The 18,181-nt window shown below is 37.6% G+C and overlaps 1 protein-coding gene across 1 annotated transcript in view; it reads right to left on the bottom strand.

The window, feature by feature from the left end:
* plxna4 (plexin A4) overlaps window positions 1–18,181 on the bottom strand; it is a 659,145-nt gene that overhangs the window by 176,147 nt on the left and 464,817 nt on the right.

Raw genomic sequence — 18,181 nt, forward strand, 5'->3', positions numbered from 1 at the left:
TTAAATCTCCATTTAACAAAATAAAGGTGTTTGCATGTATTTATTTTAGTCTAATCTAATGTAGTCAGGAGCCTTGCGTAGTTAGTCCGACAGAAGCTGACCGCATCAGCACACGAGGAGTGATCTGTTTTTTGTTTTGTTTTTTTCAGCGCTTATAGTTTATGCAAATGAGCCATGTGGTTTTAAGTTTTGTTTGTTTAAAATGTAAACAAATGTGCGCAAAGCTGCATTAAACACATTATTATTCAATGTACACTACCAGTCAAAAGTTTTAGAACACCACGCTTTTTCCAGTTTTTTTAGGGTTTACTGTTGACTAAAACATTTTCTAAACTTTTGATTCTTGAAAGTGTCCACCTTTGGCAGATATAACAGCTGAACAAACTCGTGGCTCATTTTTTTTTACAATAGAAATCAAATATTGTTCAGAAAGTTCTTCCCAAGTCTGATGCAGAAGTTCCCATAAATGTGTGGCACTTGTAGGTTTCTTGGCTTTCACTCTTCTGTCCAGTTCATCCCAAACCAGCTCAGACTCCATGTTTTCAAACTTTACAATCTTGTTCTTTTTCCTGAGGTAGTTTTGGCAGAGCTTGGACTTGTGTTTTGTTATATTTTAGCTTTTTTTTTTACCTCTGGCTGTTCAGTTTTTACCTTTGTACCATTTCAAGCTCTTCGTTGGACTTGCACGACTTGAACTGCAATAAATAACTGGAAAAACTAGGGTGTTCGAAAACTTTTGACCGGTAATGTACAATATATTTGAGTCGTCCTCGTAGGAAATAAAAAACAAACTTAAATTATCCACCCACATTCACATTCATAATCCACATTCACCAAAACAGGGAGGCAACACCGGGCGAATTACGCCACGATCTGCCGATGGATCGTGGACGCCTGGACTAAGGGATCAGTCTCTTTCACTTAATGCGCCTTATAATCCAGTGCACCTTATAGTCAGAAAAATACGGTATGTAAAAAGTACTGGTATCACTCTAAAATGTCAACAACAGCTTTGAATTAGCTCTTAGTTTTGTTTTAGTGTCTTCAAATCTCCAATTACGGCAACTGAAAAATTCCATGATGTAGAACAATTGTTTATTGTCAGCAAATCAGCATAAAGTGTTAAAAAAAAGCAGCACTTTTTGCAATGTTGGAACTAAACAGGCCACAATAAGCCACTGCTTTGCTATATTTTCCCATTGATTGTTAATCGCTATGGCAACAGTTCTACTCTTTAACCATTCTGAAACCCATGGATAAGATCAACAACAACTAATAAAATGGAAAAAAAGGTGACAAAATTATCAACGTTGGGTTTTTTTGTTAGTTGGTCAGGTTAAACGTCAAAATTCTCGGATTTTGTTTAGATTACGATTGCTTTTCTAGCCTTCAAATCCCATTTTTCAAAGCGTACGCAATTGTCTTTCTCAACATAAAGCACAATAAGAGGTTGCTGTCGTCATATTTTGTTTAGTTTCTGTAAGTTACAACATTGTGTACTAAGTAAAACAGCAAAAAAATTAACTTGCAATGGTAAAAAAGTACATTTAACAGGCTTATATAACAGTTAAATCTCTCAAACTCATGCTGAAATGTGAAAATGACTAACAGTTTACGCAATATTCATTCATGGTACATTGATTAACAGAGGTTTCTCCGTGAGCACTTGGAACATATGCCGGCGCTGGAGCGAGAACGAGGTGAGTCACTTAGCAATTGGAGGTCTAAAATTAACAGCCAATCAATTCAGGTACAAGACGCTAAATATAGAGCACCTATGGGTGGCATGGGAGATAATGGAGGAGGGAGCACAGGTGAAGAGAGGGGAGGACAGAGAGAAAGAAGAGCAGATACCGAGAAGAAAAAGACATGGCACGGGGATAATTATGATCCAGCTCACGTTTGCCATGTTGAGAAGTTCAAATTAGACCAACAAGGCTGTAGCTTTACTTTGAGATGTGACATGAATACTTATAACGGCCTATATACATAATTAAAAATGAGTTATATACCTCCATACTCTCCACTGAATAAAAAAAGTGTATAAATAAGTGTATCTTTGTGGACTATAAAAAGTAGTACTGCATTTTTTTTAAAGGGCCTGTATTAGGTTATGTTCTTTTACGTTGTTATAATGTTGTTTTCTCGTCAAAATCATTGTTTCGTTCACACGTTTCACACAAAAACCCTGCAGATTTAGGCCGAGTTCCTCTATGACATCACAAAGTGGGACAGAACACGTGTGTGAATGAAACAAAACACAACTTCAGGTATGTTTTTGATGACGTAACAAGGTTATAACGTGGCATTAAGTTCACAATAATCCATTTTGTGTAATATAGGATCTTTAAAGCTGGAGTAACTTCATTTAAAATCGGACCTCTGCACTGCTTTTAACTAATAATTTTGTATTTTTATTTTTAATGCTGTTTGGTTGCTATGTTTTGTTCAAGTACCATATCAACTTTATTAACCCTCCTACACCCCTGAGGTACATTTTTGCAACTTTTCTTTTTAGTGTAACTTTGGCTGTATTGCACCAAATAGCACCAGAATTGGCTAGTTTGTCTATTTTGTGATGTATTTTTAATTTCTGTGTGTGTTTTTCAAGATCACATTGTTTGAAAAGTCAAAATACTCATGGTCCTTAGGTAAATTTTTTTCCCATTGACTTCCATTCAAAATGTCCTTTTTCACTGACATAACTTTGACAGTATATTTTTTCTTTTTGATTTATTTTTATTTTTTATTTTTTGGTGTTTAAAACCCTTCAAATCAGAAGAGCAAATAAAAAAATACTTGAAAGATATTGAAAAATTTGAAAAAATATTATATATTATTTGGTATGTATGATTAGGGCAGAAGTAAATGAAGACATTGATATAAAAAAAAAGTTGGACAAAAATTTGTACTGCATAAAAATATTGTGGTATTCTTTTCTGGTGTACATTTTTGTCACAAAGGACCACAGGTGTAACTATCTGAGTTTGTGCAAAAACTTTAAAAAAATTGTCAAAATCACTGGCACTATTTTATGACTTCCCTCAGCCTCTGATAATGCCAAAACAAACAAATTAAAATCCATAGAAAAAAAAAAATTATATTTTTTTCATGCACATAATTTGACACTTTCGCAAACAAAACTGGAATTTAAGGGGTTAAAATTTCAAAATATTATACATTATTTGGTATGTATGATTAGGGCAGAAGTAAATGAAGGCATTGATATAAAAAAAGTTGGACAAAAATCTGTACAGCATAAAAATATTGTGATATTCTTTTTTCAATGTACATTTTGTCACTAAGGAGCACAGGTGTAACTATCTGAGTTTGTGCAAAAACAAAAAAAAAAAGTCAAAATCACTGGCACTATTTTTAACATGGGGATGTTATAACTTCCCAGTGATTTTGACTTTTTTTTTTTTGTTTTAGCCTCTGACAACCCCAACACAAACAAATTAAAATCCATAGAAAAAATCTGATTTTTAAAATTTTTTTCATGCACATAATTTGAGATTTTGCAAACAAGGGGGGTTAAAATTTCAAAATATTATATTATTTGGTATGTATGATTAGGGCAGAAGGAAATGAAGATATTGATATAAAAAAGTTGTACAAAAATTTTAAAAATATTATGATATTCTGTTTCAATGTACATTTTTGTAACGAAGGACCACAGGTGTAACTACTTTAAAAGGGGTGCACGAGGGTTAATAAAGCACTTTACAGCCAGACCAAGTGCCACATATAAACAATAAATATACAAAGACTCACAATTAAAGTCACAGTACAACTATTTAAACATAGAAAGCAACAAGACACAAGTTACTCCAGTTAATTAACAAGAAATCTATATGTGTAGGCCTGCGTATGTAAGAAGTAACAGGTAACTAGAACTACTTTTTGTGAGGTTTTTGCCCCACTCCGCTGTTGAGAGAGAAGATGTTTGTGTCATTTTGAAGTAGCTGCTTTCACGGTTTGAAGATCAGATACTCCAAATTTAAGACCACTAAAGATTTTAACCAGAACTCGAGTAACAATTTGTACTTTGCCGAGTACTTCTGTTCGTCCTCTCGGTTCGTAACGCCGAAATGAGCAAAAAAGAACGTCATAAAAGAACAGAAGAGTTAATAGAAGCCCGTGTGAGAGAAGGAAGCATGATAAGGTGAAAGGAGAGAGGGATGGAGAGGGAAGGAGGGAGGGAGGTGAAGGAAGAACGGAGGGAGGAGGGAGGAGGGAGGACGAGCCGATAACGCGGGTTTGAAGTTCATTAAAAGACACTTGATTGGGTTAGACTGAGGAAATGACTGGTTGGTTACGTGCGGAGAGAGAGAAAAGAGAGAGAGAGAAAGCGAGAGAGTGGAATGAAAGAGAGAGATGAGAGAGAAAAGAAAAAAAAAAAGAGGAAACGTAAACAGCGGTGATGAGAGAAATCGAAAAAGTGAGTAGGAAGAGAAGGAGAAAACACGGAAAGTGAGGTTTGAGAGATGGATAGAAAGAGATAAAGAGAGGAAAGAAGGGATGGAGAGAGAGAGAGAGGGCAGGTTGGTGCAGAAAGAGGAAATGAGTAGAGAGAGATAGAGAAGAGAAAGACGAGAAAATAGAGGTAATACATGAGGATATAGATAGAAGCAGAGAAAAAAAGCGAGATAGAAAAGCGAAAAAGACAGAGAGAAAGTAAAAGGAAAGAAAGAAAGGAGAGAAAGAAGAGAGAGAGAGAGAGAGACAGGGGAGAAGTGGAACGCTCTGACACTATTCACAAAGTCATTATAGATAAATGACACAGAGGGTGAGTGAGTTTGGAGCTGAGGAGGAGGAGGAGGAGGAGGAAGAGGAGGAGGAGGTGCGCGTGTGTTTGCTCTTCCAAATCTCATTTTCCTAAGAACGAAGGAGCGTATTTGGCAAATGAAAATGAGTGGGAGAGCAAAGAGAAATGCAATCCATTTTTAATCACATCTTTTCCAGTTAATACACTTGAACAATAAGGACAATAAATTTGATCTGCTCGACGGAGAGGCTCTGGAGCCACCGGAGTGTGACCCGACACGAGGGGAATTTTAAAAAACACAGATCTACACGATATTGGAATTATGGAGATGAAGAGAGAATATGTGTGTGTGTGTTTGTGTTTGTGTTTGTGTGACGCTGGCCGGTCAAAAGTTCTTTTTTTACGTAACTTTTCTGGAGAAGGGTCCGTCACCTGCTTGTTGCCATGGAGATGTTATCACTATGGTCCACAATACAGTGTTAAACTCATCTATTTTGTTTATACTTTACTCTGAAAACATGTATTCTAATTGCAAGCGGGGTCACCTCTTCGCAGATCTGACCTGTAACTTGGACTAGTGGTACCACCGGCTTGTGTTCATGGAGAGAAAAGTTAATGCCATATAAATGCCATACTGTGGAAAATTACGGTTCCCCACCAGACTACTATAGCCCGATTCATGAGCTGGTTTCATTTTGTGGAAACCGTCTGACCTCGCAGCATTAGGATTCATTCACTCGATGGTAGGTGGGTGCTTTTTTTATTTAACCAATCGCTGCTATTTGGTCGTGACGTATGTAATGCACCAAATCCCGTAGGAAGAAGAGCAATAACGTCTTTCCTCTTGATAAAATTCACCAAATATTCTCTTTGTTCCGGCTTTAAATCCTCGATCTCAGGAATCGTTGCCAACACAGAATGTCCGGCTCTTCGCTGATTGGCTGGTGCCCGAAGTCGCACTTCCGGGTTTTTTGCAAACCGTCTATTGTATTCCGATTCCTGACCTAGTTGCTGGAGAGAAATGACATTGTGCAGAAGCACTAGGTGGCGCTGGCCTGACTACCAGACTAAATCAATAGTGCGATTATTCCTCACTTAACAAACATTTATAACATCCAAATTATTCACTGTGATGAGTTCAGTCTCAGAGGAAACAGCAAGTTTGTGTCTGCGTACACTGGTGTGTGAATGTGTGAATGTGTGTTAATGTGTTGATGTGTGTGTGGATGTGTGTGAATGTGTGTTAATGTATGAATGTGTGTGTTAATGTATGAATGTCTGTGTTAATGTATGAATGTGTGTGTTAATGAATGTGTGTGTAATGAATGTGTGAATGTGAATGTGTGAATGTGAATGTGTGTGTGAATGTGTGTGTGAATGTGTGTGAATGTGTGAATGTATGAATGTGTGTGTGAATGTATGAATGTGTGAATGTCAATGAATGTGTTAATGTATGAATGTCTGTGTTAATGTATGAATGTCTGTGTGTTAATGTATGAATGTGTGTGTTAATGTATGAATGTGTGTTAATGTATGAATGTCTGTGTGTATGAATGTGTGAAGTGTGCTGTGAATGTGTGTGTGAATGTGAATGTAATGAATGTGTGTGTGAATGTGTGTGTGAATGTGTGAATGTGTGTATGAATGTGTGTGTATGAATGTGTGTGTGAATGTGAATGAATGAATGTGTGTGAATGTATGAATGTGTGTGTGTGAATGTATATGTGAATGTATGAATGTGTGTGTGAATGTGAACTGTGAATGTGTGTGTGAATGTATGAATGTGTGTGTGAATGTATGAATGTGTGTGTGTATGTATGAATGTGTGTGTGAATGTATGTGAATGTATGAACGTGTGTGTGTGAATGTATGAATGTGTGTGTGAATGTATGAATGTGTGTGTGAATGTATGAATGTGTGTGAATGTATGAATGTGTGTGTGAATGTATGAATGTGTGTGAATGTATGAATGTGTGTGTTAACGTATGAATGTATGTGTGAATGTGTGAATGGTTCCTTGACGTAAAGCGCTTTGAGAGTCTTAAATATAAATAGAAATAGAAATAGAAATATAATGAGCTTTATATAAAACTGTGGCCATTTACCATTTTCGTTCTCTCTCCAAGCAGTTGAAAAAAAATAAAAATAAAGACACTATTAGTTTTAAATCGTGATGCATTAAACTGAAAATACTGAAAATACAACCACACATTAATTTGTGCTGAGCCAACAAATGTAGGTATCGATAAATTATATTGTTATATTAGGTCCTAATGTGCTGCAGAGTTTTTTTAACGACGGTAATGAATCTGATACCGTTGCTACTTTTTGATACCGCGAGATACCGTAATACCACCCAAACCTACTTCCTGGTGAAGAGTTTTATAATTAGATGCAGACACAAGTCAACAAAACGACTCATTTCAATCACAAGAGCCGCTTACACGACACTGGTGCAAAAAAAAAAAAAAAAAAACGGTCACTTTAAAGCAAAAAAAATCTACAAAACAAAAAGACAGTGAACTTTCCAGACGCCAGAGCGGCCGACATGTGAAGGATAAACAAAAGCCTTGGAATTCATTATGGACGGAGATAAATGCCAGCAGTCAGATGTGGACAGCTCCTCTCCAATCGTCCGCGTTTATGACAACATGTCAGCCAGCCTGGAAAACTCCGAATGCTAATTTGAACTGCGCCACAATACAAGCTCCTGCATTACCATACCTCCCACTGCTCCCACAAACACTCCTGTTGTCTCTCCAAACACCAGCGACTTCCAAGCTGTTTTCTGTTACTCACACTGAACTCAAGGTGCTCGTGTAAACAGGGAAAAACAGCCAAACCTGGAATGTCATCAGTGGAAATTCACGGGAAAAAAAAAAAAAAAAAAAAAAAGAGTTGAAATTTATTCATTCTGCTGCAAAGTTATTAAAAGAACAGATGAGTTTATTTTGGAAACGAGGAGTAGATTGGTTGGAGGTTTCAGATTCAAAACATCAAAATGGCTACGGCTGTATCTCTATTAAAGGCACAGTGTGGAACTTTTCAGGTTCAAAATGGTATTAAACCTTTCTATCTCCATGGAGACGAACCAGACCAAGTTACAGATCAATTTTAGTTGGTTTTTCTAGATATTTTTGAGCTATAAAACCACTTGTAATTAAATAAATATAAAGTAGAACTGTTTAATGTCATACTGTCAGTGTTGGGGAGTAACAGATTACATGTACTGGCATTATGTAATCAGAGTACAAATTATGAGTAACTGTATTCAGTTACAGTTACTGTTTCAGTGAGTGGTAATTGGATTACAGTTACTTTGTTGAAATAAATGGATTACATGGATGGTATTTTCCTGTTTTCACATTTTGGGCTAAACCAGGACTAAAATCAGAACTAAAACCAGGACTAAAACCAGGACTAAACCAAGTCTAAACCAGAACTAAAACCAGGACTAAAACCAGGACTAAAACCAGGACTAAAACCAGGACTAAAACCAGGACTAAACCAGGACTAAAACCAGGACTAAAACCAGGACTAAAACCAGGACTAAAACCAAGTCTAAACCAGAATTAAAACCAGGACTAAAACCAGGACTAAAATCAGAACTAAAACAGGACTAAACCAAGTCTAAACGAAGACTACAACCAGGACTACAACCAGGACTAAAACCAGGACTAAAACCAGGACTAAAACCAGGACTAAACGAAATCTAAACCAGGACTAAACCAGGACTAAAACCAGGACTAAAACCAGGACTAAACCAAGTCTAAACCAAGACTACAACCAGGACTAAAACCAGGACTAAAACCAGGACTAAACCAGAACTAAAACCAGGACTAAAACCAGGACTAAACCAGGACTAAACCAAATCTAAACCAGGACTAAAACCAGGACTAAACCAAGTCTAAACCAAGACTACAACCAGGACTAAAACCAGGACTAATCCAGGTCTAAACAATATGACACTAACAGTAGGTGGACATAATTTAAAGCAGCAGTGATCTCATATAAAAACATTTTTTCTATCAATAATATTTTGAATCTGGTGAAGGAAAGTCTGAGCTTTTTATCGTCTTTTATCAGATAAAACATCTTTGTCTTTGCTTCTCTGCAGTAAACAAAAGTCTGTTCGTGGAGACTTGGGCTCAACACACAATTTGAAGAGAACAAAAATGAATTTTCAGGATGTGGTTGGTACGTTCATGTGGTTTTAAAAAGCACGACAATATCAAGTAATCCAAAGTATTCAGATTACATCACTCACTTTAAGTAATTTAATAGTTTACGTTACAAACTACATTTTGGGGTATGTAATCTGTAATCTGTAGCGGAATACAATGAGCAATGAGTTACCAGCCAAAAAGTTACAGCATAAGATAAACATTTAAGACATTAATCCAGGTATAGATAGACAATAACTTCATAATATTGTTTAATTATTGTTATTGTTATTACAAAGACCCAGAATCGCCTACGTTGCTAATCTCATTGGTTTATACTGTACTTTAAAAGTCCTCGTCGTAAAATAAATCAGGTAACTAAGGCATATTTAATGAATCCTTTATTAGTCTCTGTTGTGTAATTTCTACAGAAACACTTATAGAATAAATCTAAAATAAAGCGAGAGTTGTAACAGTCCAAGGTGAATTTATTAATAACTCTGCACAGATATAAAAGTACTTATTTAATAACCTATTCATTCTCTTGCGGTCAATGCCGATACAGAAAAGGGTCAGGAGTCTTTGGATTGAGGCAGGCTTAGTCCAATTTATAATCAAAAAAAAAAAAAAAAAAAAAAAAAAAAAGCATAGTAAAAGCATAGGGCTGTAACTGGTTGACTAATCATAACTAGTCAATTATTTAAAAAAATAAATAAATAGAAAGTCATAGTCAAATTTTGATTCATTACCTGGACTAAACATACCCTAAAACGCAAACCAAAAGACCTTTTATGACAGAGACAGAGGCATTATTGAAACAAAAAGTAAAAAAAAAAAAAAAAAGCAAACAGTTTATTTTTTTTTTTAATCGGTATTCCACTTTATGCCCTATCTACACGTTACCATATTTCATTTCAATTATTTTCTTTATTTGGTTGTGTTTAAATACTCTCGATGTACAATGGAATAAAAGTATGAACACAAAATATTGAATCACTGAAAAAACATTAAAATGATTAAAGTACTAAACTCATGTCAAACATCAGTAACCAGGCCCGTCCAAACTGGCCAAGCGCAATTTCGTATATTATAATTTGGCCCACGAGATCATATCAAATAAGTATTAGAGCTGTTCTGCTGGCTACAGAGAAGCTATAGAGACATTATTTATTTAAAATTGTGTTATTAATGTATATTTTGCATGTTCTGGAGTCAATGTTTAAGCAAAACTATTATTAAACATTTATTTTAATAAGAAAAGGTTTAACATTACATATCTCGAAAGAAGAGAAAACATGCAGATGTTGTTGGAATTTTTCAATAAATATTTAGTTTGGCCCACGACTTAGTCCCAGTTTTTAATTTTGTCCGTCTATGAATTTGAGTTTGACACCCCTGGACTAAAAACTACTACTACAACTACTACTACTACTACTACTACTACTACTACTACTACTACTACTACAACTACTACAACTACTACAACTACTACAACTACTACAACTACTACATACTACTACTACTACTACTACTACTACAACTACTACTACTACTACAACTACTACTACTTTTTTAAACTACTAATCTACATTTTTGCAGCCCTAATTGATCAGCCACTATGGAAATTGAGTGACATTTCTGAACTGCAACAGCGTTAATACAGTCATGTTTATCTGTCCCAGGCTGCAAAGCTTTCATGGACTGTTCCTGACGACCTGCAAATATGATCCAAGGTGGTATCAAATACTGCAGTTTTAATTGCTGAAGACGTGTGTTTGGAAAGACGCATCACTTTGTACCTAACATCAGACAGGAGTTTGATAGATGTAGAGTTAGAAGTTATTGCGTTGTGGAGTTTTCCTTCAGGGTTCTGATGGTGTGGGCCCCGTCCGTCAGCTGCAGGATTTATAACAGCACGAGTGGATCTAATGTCAGTTTGTTTACTTCAGCTCTCCGCCTATAAACGACAGAGGAGGAATACATAACAACGGCCAAGATACAGCAAAGTACTGAACAACTGAATCAAAGCACACAGAGTTATCAACTGTGCTGTGGAACGAGGCTATGGCAAAACCTGTGACCAAACAACAGACCTAAAAACGTATTAGAATAGATTAAATCACCATATTTACCATAAATCTCACTTTTTCATGGTTTGGGTGGTCCTGTGACTTATACCCCAGTGCAATTTATATATTAAAATCTTCATACGAACAGTCTCGAGAGACTCTACGCTTGTGTGTCAGTATCTGCTGCAGCTATTACTCCTGTACCACTGTCGCTTTGCTCTACTGCACATGTCTCCTGCAGGAAGAGCCGCTGTTCTGCTGCAAGTAGTGAAATATTCAGCCAAAAACAGTAATCAAGCAGCAGAAAGAAAGTTCGGAGTGAGCGAGAAACTTGTGAGGGAAAGCGGAAAGGTGTACAGCTTCACGGTAACCGGGAGGATGCACCGTGAAACTTTCCTGGAAGTCACTGGATGAATCGACAAAGCCAGGACTTCAGTGACAACAAAACCATCCTGTTGGGATTCTGAAAGGCCAGAATAATTCTAACTGGAACTGATGCTGAGTCTGACGACAGCGACGCAGAAGAAGAAGCGACGCTGTTTACCTCCGGAGGTCGTGGAGTTGTTCAGAAGTGACACCGAGGATGAAGAATTGAATGGATTTAGTGATTTGGAGTGAGATGGAGAGTTTGTTAAACTTGTTCTGTTCTGTTGTTTATGTTATAGTTATCTGAAGAACTGTTCATATGTGACGTTAACAGTCTGTTGTTTTCTCTTTTATTGTTATTACTGTAACTTGCCTTTCAAGATGAAGTGTCGGTTCCTGGTCTCTGATTGTAAAAAATTAATTTACGCAGTTTTTTGGCTGGTGAGACTGATACTCCGGAGCGACTTATAGTCTGAAAAGTCTTTATAAATCTTCAATAGTAGGAGATTCATTTGTGCCAAAACGATACACACTAGAAGTTGCTTAGCTTGGTGCATTATTCATTCACTTGTTGGTAATCTACATTAGCACAGAATGAGAGAGATCTACACAAATGACCCGTCACCATCTAAACGAAAGCTCCTTCGATAAAATAATTTGTTGTTTTTACGTGCAAGCGTTCTCATGTTAGAATATATTTAGAAAAACAGTGAAAGCCATCATGTGAAGATAAAGGTGTATTGTGCGCGTAGAGTCGAATCCGCTCACAATAAGATGTTACATGTTTTTCCAAGATATTTTTAAGGCACCAGAAAAGTCACACAGAAGAGAAAAGCAATTTTAAAGGCAAACTAACCATCGCCAGTGACAGAGGCCTCACAAATCCCAAATAATAGGCGAGACGTGAGATAATTTGCGCAGATAAGGACTAGCGTTGATATAGGGCAGCTGCATGACTCATCTTTGTGTTAATATGCGCTGGCTGCCACTGAACACAGCCTTGTTCTTCTCCACTTCAGACTGACTCATTGTTTTGGAACTGCAGATGTGATGCTCAAACTCTGCTCTCACTCCACTCTTCACTTACCATCGCCCACTGAAGGCACCCACTATGTCCCACTACTTTGTTTTTTTTTTACACCTATATTCAGGGAAGTATAGCAATTTGGTGTATGATTCTAACTTTTCTCACCGGCAAAGACTTTGACTGCAGCAGAGTTTTGTCCGTAGAGTAGAAATGTTTCGTTGTCATGCAGAATATACTAGTATACAAGCAACTGGGACCGAACTGGGACTAAACCAGGACTAGACCAGGACTAGAAGTGGACAAACCCAAGACTAGTACATCAGAAAAACAACAGAATCAAACCGGGATGAAGTTTAAGTGACAAAACCAAGTCAACAAAGTCTATATTTTAAAGAAAACACCTGAACGTATTGACTTCTGTACATGTTCTGTTCACCGTTTTTCTATATTTCTGTGTTTTTCGGTATATATTCTGTTACCTGGACGACTGAGGGATTTTACAAACATCTGTATTATAAAGTAATTTGATCAGTTGGAACCCTAGAAGTGCCCTGGTGTAGTAGTAATACCAGGAGTTTTTAGCATGGCCCTTGATGCTCAAACTTCACTTTGTTTCTGAAAGTTGTAATGAACTCATCTGAGCGAAAAATCTGGAGAAGTTAGGAATGCAATCAGGAAAGTGAGGACTGGGTTGGGGAGCTGCTGACAGTTCATTTACTGAGCTATAAAGGGTTTCTTTGAGTGCTCATATTGACTCCAAAGCACAGTTTTACAATATCTATCTTTGCGTTTAGCTTCATACAAACTTTTAGTGTTGTAGTCGAGACCGTATTAATCGAGAGCAAGACTAGGCCGAGATCACAGGGTCCCGAAACCAGGACAAGACTAAGACCTCTGAGGATTGAGACCGAGACAGGGCCAAGAATTTTAAAGGCCGAGAAAGAGACAAATCAAGACCAAACTGAAACAATCTTCGTAAATTTAGATATTTATTTGTATTTTACAGTTACTTTGGAACATATATATCAGTGTATCAATGCAATCTATTTCTACTCTATCACTCGTTGAGCGTCAGACCTCGAGATCAAGACAAGATAGAGTCCAAATGCCTTCGAGACTGAGACAAGACCGAGTCCAAACGCCTTCAAGACAAAGAGGAGACCAAGTCCAAACGCCTTCAAGACCAGGACAAGACTGAGCCCAAATGCCTTCAAGACCAAGACAAGACCGAGTCCAAATGCCTTCAAGACCAAGACAAGATCGAGTCCAAATGCCTTCAAGACCAAGACAAGAAGTCCAAATGCCTTCAAGACCAAGACAAGACCGAGTCCAAATGCCTTCAAGACCAAGACAAGACCGAGTCCAAATGCCTTCAAGACCAAGACAAGGACCGAGTCCAAATGCCTTCAAGACCGAGTAAACACTGAGCCCAACCACTTTCATGAACGAGACAACACGCCTTCAAGACCAAGAAGTCCAGTCCAAACACCTTCAAAACTGACACAACAGAGTCCAAATACCTTCAAGACCGAGACAAGACCGAGTCCAAACGCCTTCAAGACCGAGACAACACTGAGCCTAAAGGCTTTCAAGAATGAGACAACACGCCTTCAAGACCAAGAAAAGACCCAGTCCAAACACCTTCAAAAACTGAGACAACACCGAGTCCAAACGCCTTCAAGTCCGAGACGAGACCAAGAGTGCAAAAAACAATCTCGAGTACTACAACACTACAAACATTTTCACTTTTCAATGGTCCAGCAGATACAGTCCTAATGTTCTTTGTTACTATTTTGAACAAACTTCATTGCAACAAGCTTTTAGGTTTAGGTCATTTTAAGTGACAAAAGTCGTTTAAGCCTCTACTCCGACTGTAATGGGACCTTTAGAGACATTGACAAATTAGTTACATCGTTTATTGGATAGTTAAACTTCGATGCAGTTAAAAAAAACAGTAATGTGAGAAAGGGAAGAGAAGAAAGAAACACACAATGGAGAAGAGGAAATCGAGAATCTGAGGGCAGTGGTTTGGTCGCTGCGGTAAAGACGAGACGCAGCCCGGACAGACAGACAGAGCAGAACCTCTAGTTAGTATCAAAGGCAAAGGGGGAGGTTTCCCGGTTGAAATAACTCGTGAACATCTTAATTTGTCTGATAATTAGCGCGCTGTGGGTGGTGTAAGTAGCAGGAGGATGTAGAATAAAAGCACGTTTGAAAGCAAAAGTAAGAAAAAGGGCCGTAATTATCCCAAAGTATAAAAATAGAGATTTAAATTAACATATACAGTCCTCCTTTACCTTGATATAAAAGCGGTTCTTGACTAAGCCACGTTTTATCGTCTCACCAGGGGCCCCGGGCGAAGATGATTCCAGCTCACTTCCTCCCTTCATCCCTCTATTTTCGTTGCAACTTTTGGTTTAACATCCTGTTTCTTCTGCATTATTAATGACAACTTTTTGCGCCGAACAAACTTTGATATGTAGTTTTTTGCCTGCTTTGCATTTTCGCTAACCTTACCCTGATCTTTCCCCCGTTTTGGCGTGTTTTGAATCCATGTTTTAATTTCAAAACAGCTCTCTCTATCTTCTATCTCTGTGCGTGTGTGTGTTTGTAGCGAGCCCTTGCAGATGACATTGATTTGTCCATGAATCAAAACCCGCACGAGCTCCTCATATCGACAGCTAATGACTATTACAGCTGGCATTTAACTTCTTTAATAAAATTATCCCTGATCGTTTGGTCAATATTTCCTTGTGTAAATACTCCGTGAGGCGCTGAGAGCAGAGGGAGGGAGAGGGAGAGCGCGCACTGTTGAAAATGTGAGCGCAGATAGGAGCGCATAGAGGCGTTCATATTCCTTTGTGACTTTGTGGCGTATATTGGGGAGGCTGGCCAGGATATGAGTATTCTGTAGACAGTGGAGGAGATACAGCTGTTCTGTTCAGGTTTTCATCACAAAAAGACGCCAAGAAACGTGACCTTGTACTATCCTTGGACGCAAGTAAAAACATGACAATATCGTGTATGGATTTTTGCAGTTGTAGAGATTTGATGCAAGTTTTTCTACTAAAATAAAAAGATGAAAAACAAAAATAGTCAAGAGAGTTTAAATAAAAGGCACATTTTGATTAGCCAGGCCGGCCGCTTAAAGGTTGTATGGAGGATTTTTTTTTGTTTCAAATTGTTAATGAAAGTTTAAAAATACCCTTACAGAAAATGCAGCAGCCTTGTAATTATGCTGATTAAAGAAAAAAATAATGAAAAATCTGTAATCTGTGGACATAATGAGGGCAGATAAACATCAGCCAATAGATAACAAGGCTACCTCATTTTCTATTGGCTGTTAGGGATTATGTGGTTTATGCAGCAGTTCTTAAAGGCTTTTTTTAAATTGTAGTTTCCTCGCAGTTCGCACAAAGTTTGTTGAGATGATGGACAAAAATCCACGACCAGTTCGCCACAAACGAAAGTCCGTTTTTGAGGTCGCTGAAAGAAGAAGAGAAGAAGAAAAGGGAGCAAAGCCAAACACGTGATTCTTGGAGATCTCTTCCAGCGATTGCGCGAATGAAGCAAAGAGTCTAAAAACTGACGTGCCGGTCGTTAAATTATTTCTAGACAGGTCACTTCAGCAGTAATTCTGAACACGTGCTGGATGTAAACAAGTGTGATTTCTAGAGTAAAGAGGCGGGAGGAGATGTTTCTACTGAGGGAGCTGTGGAAGAGGAAGGTGGTGTCACGCATGCACAACATTTGAAAAAGGACTGTTGCTGTATTTCTTTTCCCTTTAAAACATCCTCTATACAACCTTTAATTTCATTTCTTTCCAGTGATCAGGTCAGGAATCTAGACGGTTTTGCAAGAAGCCCGGCCAATCAGTGAAGAGTTGTGAAGTCATGACGTCAAACTCAAGCGCCTGTCTGGGTCCGTTTTGTGGAACAGCACAACAGTAAACAAAGCGGTCGAGATGGACGTAGACGGAGTTGTAATGAACTCATCAGAGCGATAAATCTGGAGAAGTTAGGAATGCGATCAGGAAAGCGGGGATTGGGGTTGGACGGCTGTTGTCAGTTCGTTTACTCAGCTATAAAGGGTTTCTTTGAGTGCTCATATTGATTCCAAAGTACAATTTTACAATATCTATCTTTGCATTTAGCTTCATACAAACGCTACAAACTTAGATGAAGACATACATTCTGTGTTGGGAATGATTCCCGAGATCGAGGATTTACAACCGGAACAAAGAGAATGTTTGGTGAAAGGAGAAAGACGTTATTGCCCTTCTTCCTATGGGATTTGGAGCATTACATACGTCACGATCAAATAGCAGTGATTGGTTAAATAAAAAAACACCCACCTACCGTCGAGCAAGTGAATCCTAATGCTGTGAGGTCAGACAGTTTCCACGAAATGAAACCGACTCATGAATCAGGCTACATTTTGATTTCATCCATCTTAAAATTTTACAAAAATATCACCTGTCAACTACTTGTAGTTACTTGCAGGTGCCTGGTACGGTATTGAAAGTATCGAGACAAGTGAAAAAATGTATAGCACACTCAGATGGCCGCTGTCCAAAAGCTTTTCTCTTTTTAAATAACGTTTTGGCAAAAAAAGCCTTCGTCAGATATTTCTCTTGCTTTGGACCACAGTACACAGTACATTAAACGGACTAACTTAAACGTATCTAGTACATTAGAGGTACCCTAACCCACTTTTTCTTTGAGCGGGCTCGCCTCTACACAGATCTGACAGGTCACTTTGGCTGGTGCCATCATCTGCCTATGTCTCTAATGACGACAGAACTTATCAAGCAAAGCAATAACAAAAGTAAAAATTGACTTTTGTGAGCTTTAAGTCATGTTAGGATGCTGTTATCTCATCAAAAACAGACCTGGAGTTGTGTTTTGTTTCATTCACACATGTTTGAGTAACACTTTATTATTATTCTGTCTACATCTCTAAAGCTTAAAATGCTCTGTTCCACCTTGTGATGTCATGAAGTGGTATCATTTTTAAGTTAACAGCCTCATTTGACCTTTAGTTCAGTACAGATTGGCAATTCCAGGTCTGAAGTTATCAAAACTGTTCTAGTGAAGGTGTATGGAGCACTTCCTGTATTACCACATGACGTCACAAGGTGGAACACAGTGTTTCCTTTTGAGAGAAGAACTCAGCCTCATGTGAGTTTGTGTGTTAAACATGTGAATGAAATAAAACAACTCCAGGTCTGTTTGTGGTGAGGAAACATTATAACATAGTAGGAATGTAACGATATCCAAATCTCACTGTACGATATTATCACGATATGCATCTCACGTTACGATATTTATTACGATATTTTGAAGAGGATAATTTAATTGCAGGTGGAACACTTTGTTGTATTTAAAATAACTTGAGAAGATTTTGCGTCATAATCCCAAGAATTAAAGTAAACATATCTCTTCATGTTTCTGCACTGAAATGAATCATGGGATATGTAGTTCCCTATGTTTAATTGCTATTGCTACTATAAAACCATGTATTTAAGCAAAGAAACTTGTAATTCGATATATTGTGATGGCCCACGATATTATTATAAGATTTTTGACGATATGATATCAGGATATTTCAGTTGTTGTTACATCCCTAGTATTTAATATACCATTTTGACTGTAATTATAATTGTAATAGGAGTAAACGACCTTAGCATTAGGGATGTAACAATACCTGTATCGTCAAAAGTCTCACAATAATACCGTGGGCCATCACAATGTATCGAATCACACATTTCTTTGCTTAAATTTGTTGT

The sequence above is a fragment of the Boleophthalmus pectinirostris genome, unplaced genomic scaffold (genome assembly GCF_026225935.1).
Source record: "Boleophthalmus pectinirostris isolate CB_2022bp ecotype Guang Dong unplaced genomic scaffold, ASM2622593v1 HiC_scaffold_18, whole genome shotgun sequence".
Classification (NCBI taxonomy): Eukaryota; Metazoa; Chordata; class Actinopteri; order Gobiiformes; family Gobiidae; genus Boleophthalmus; species Boleophthalmus pectinirostris.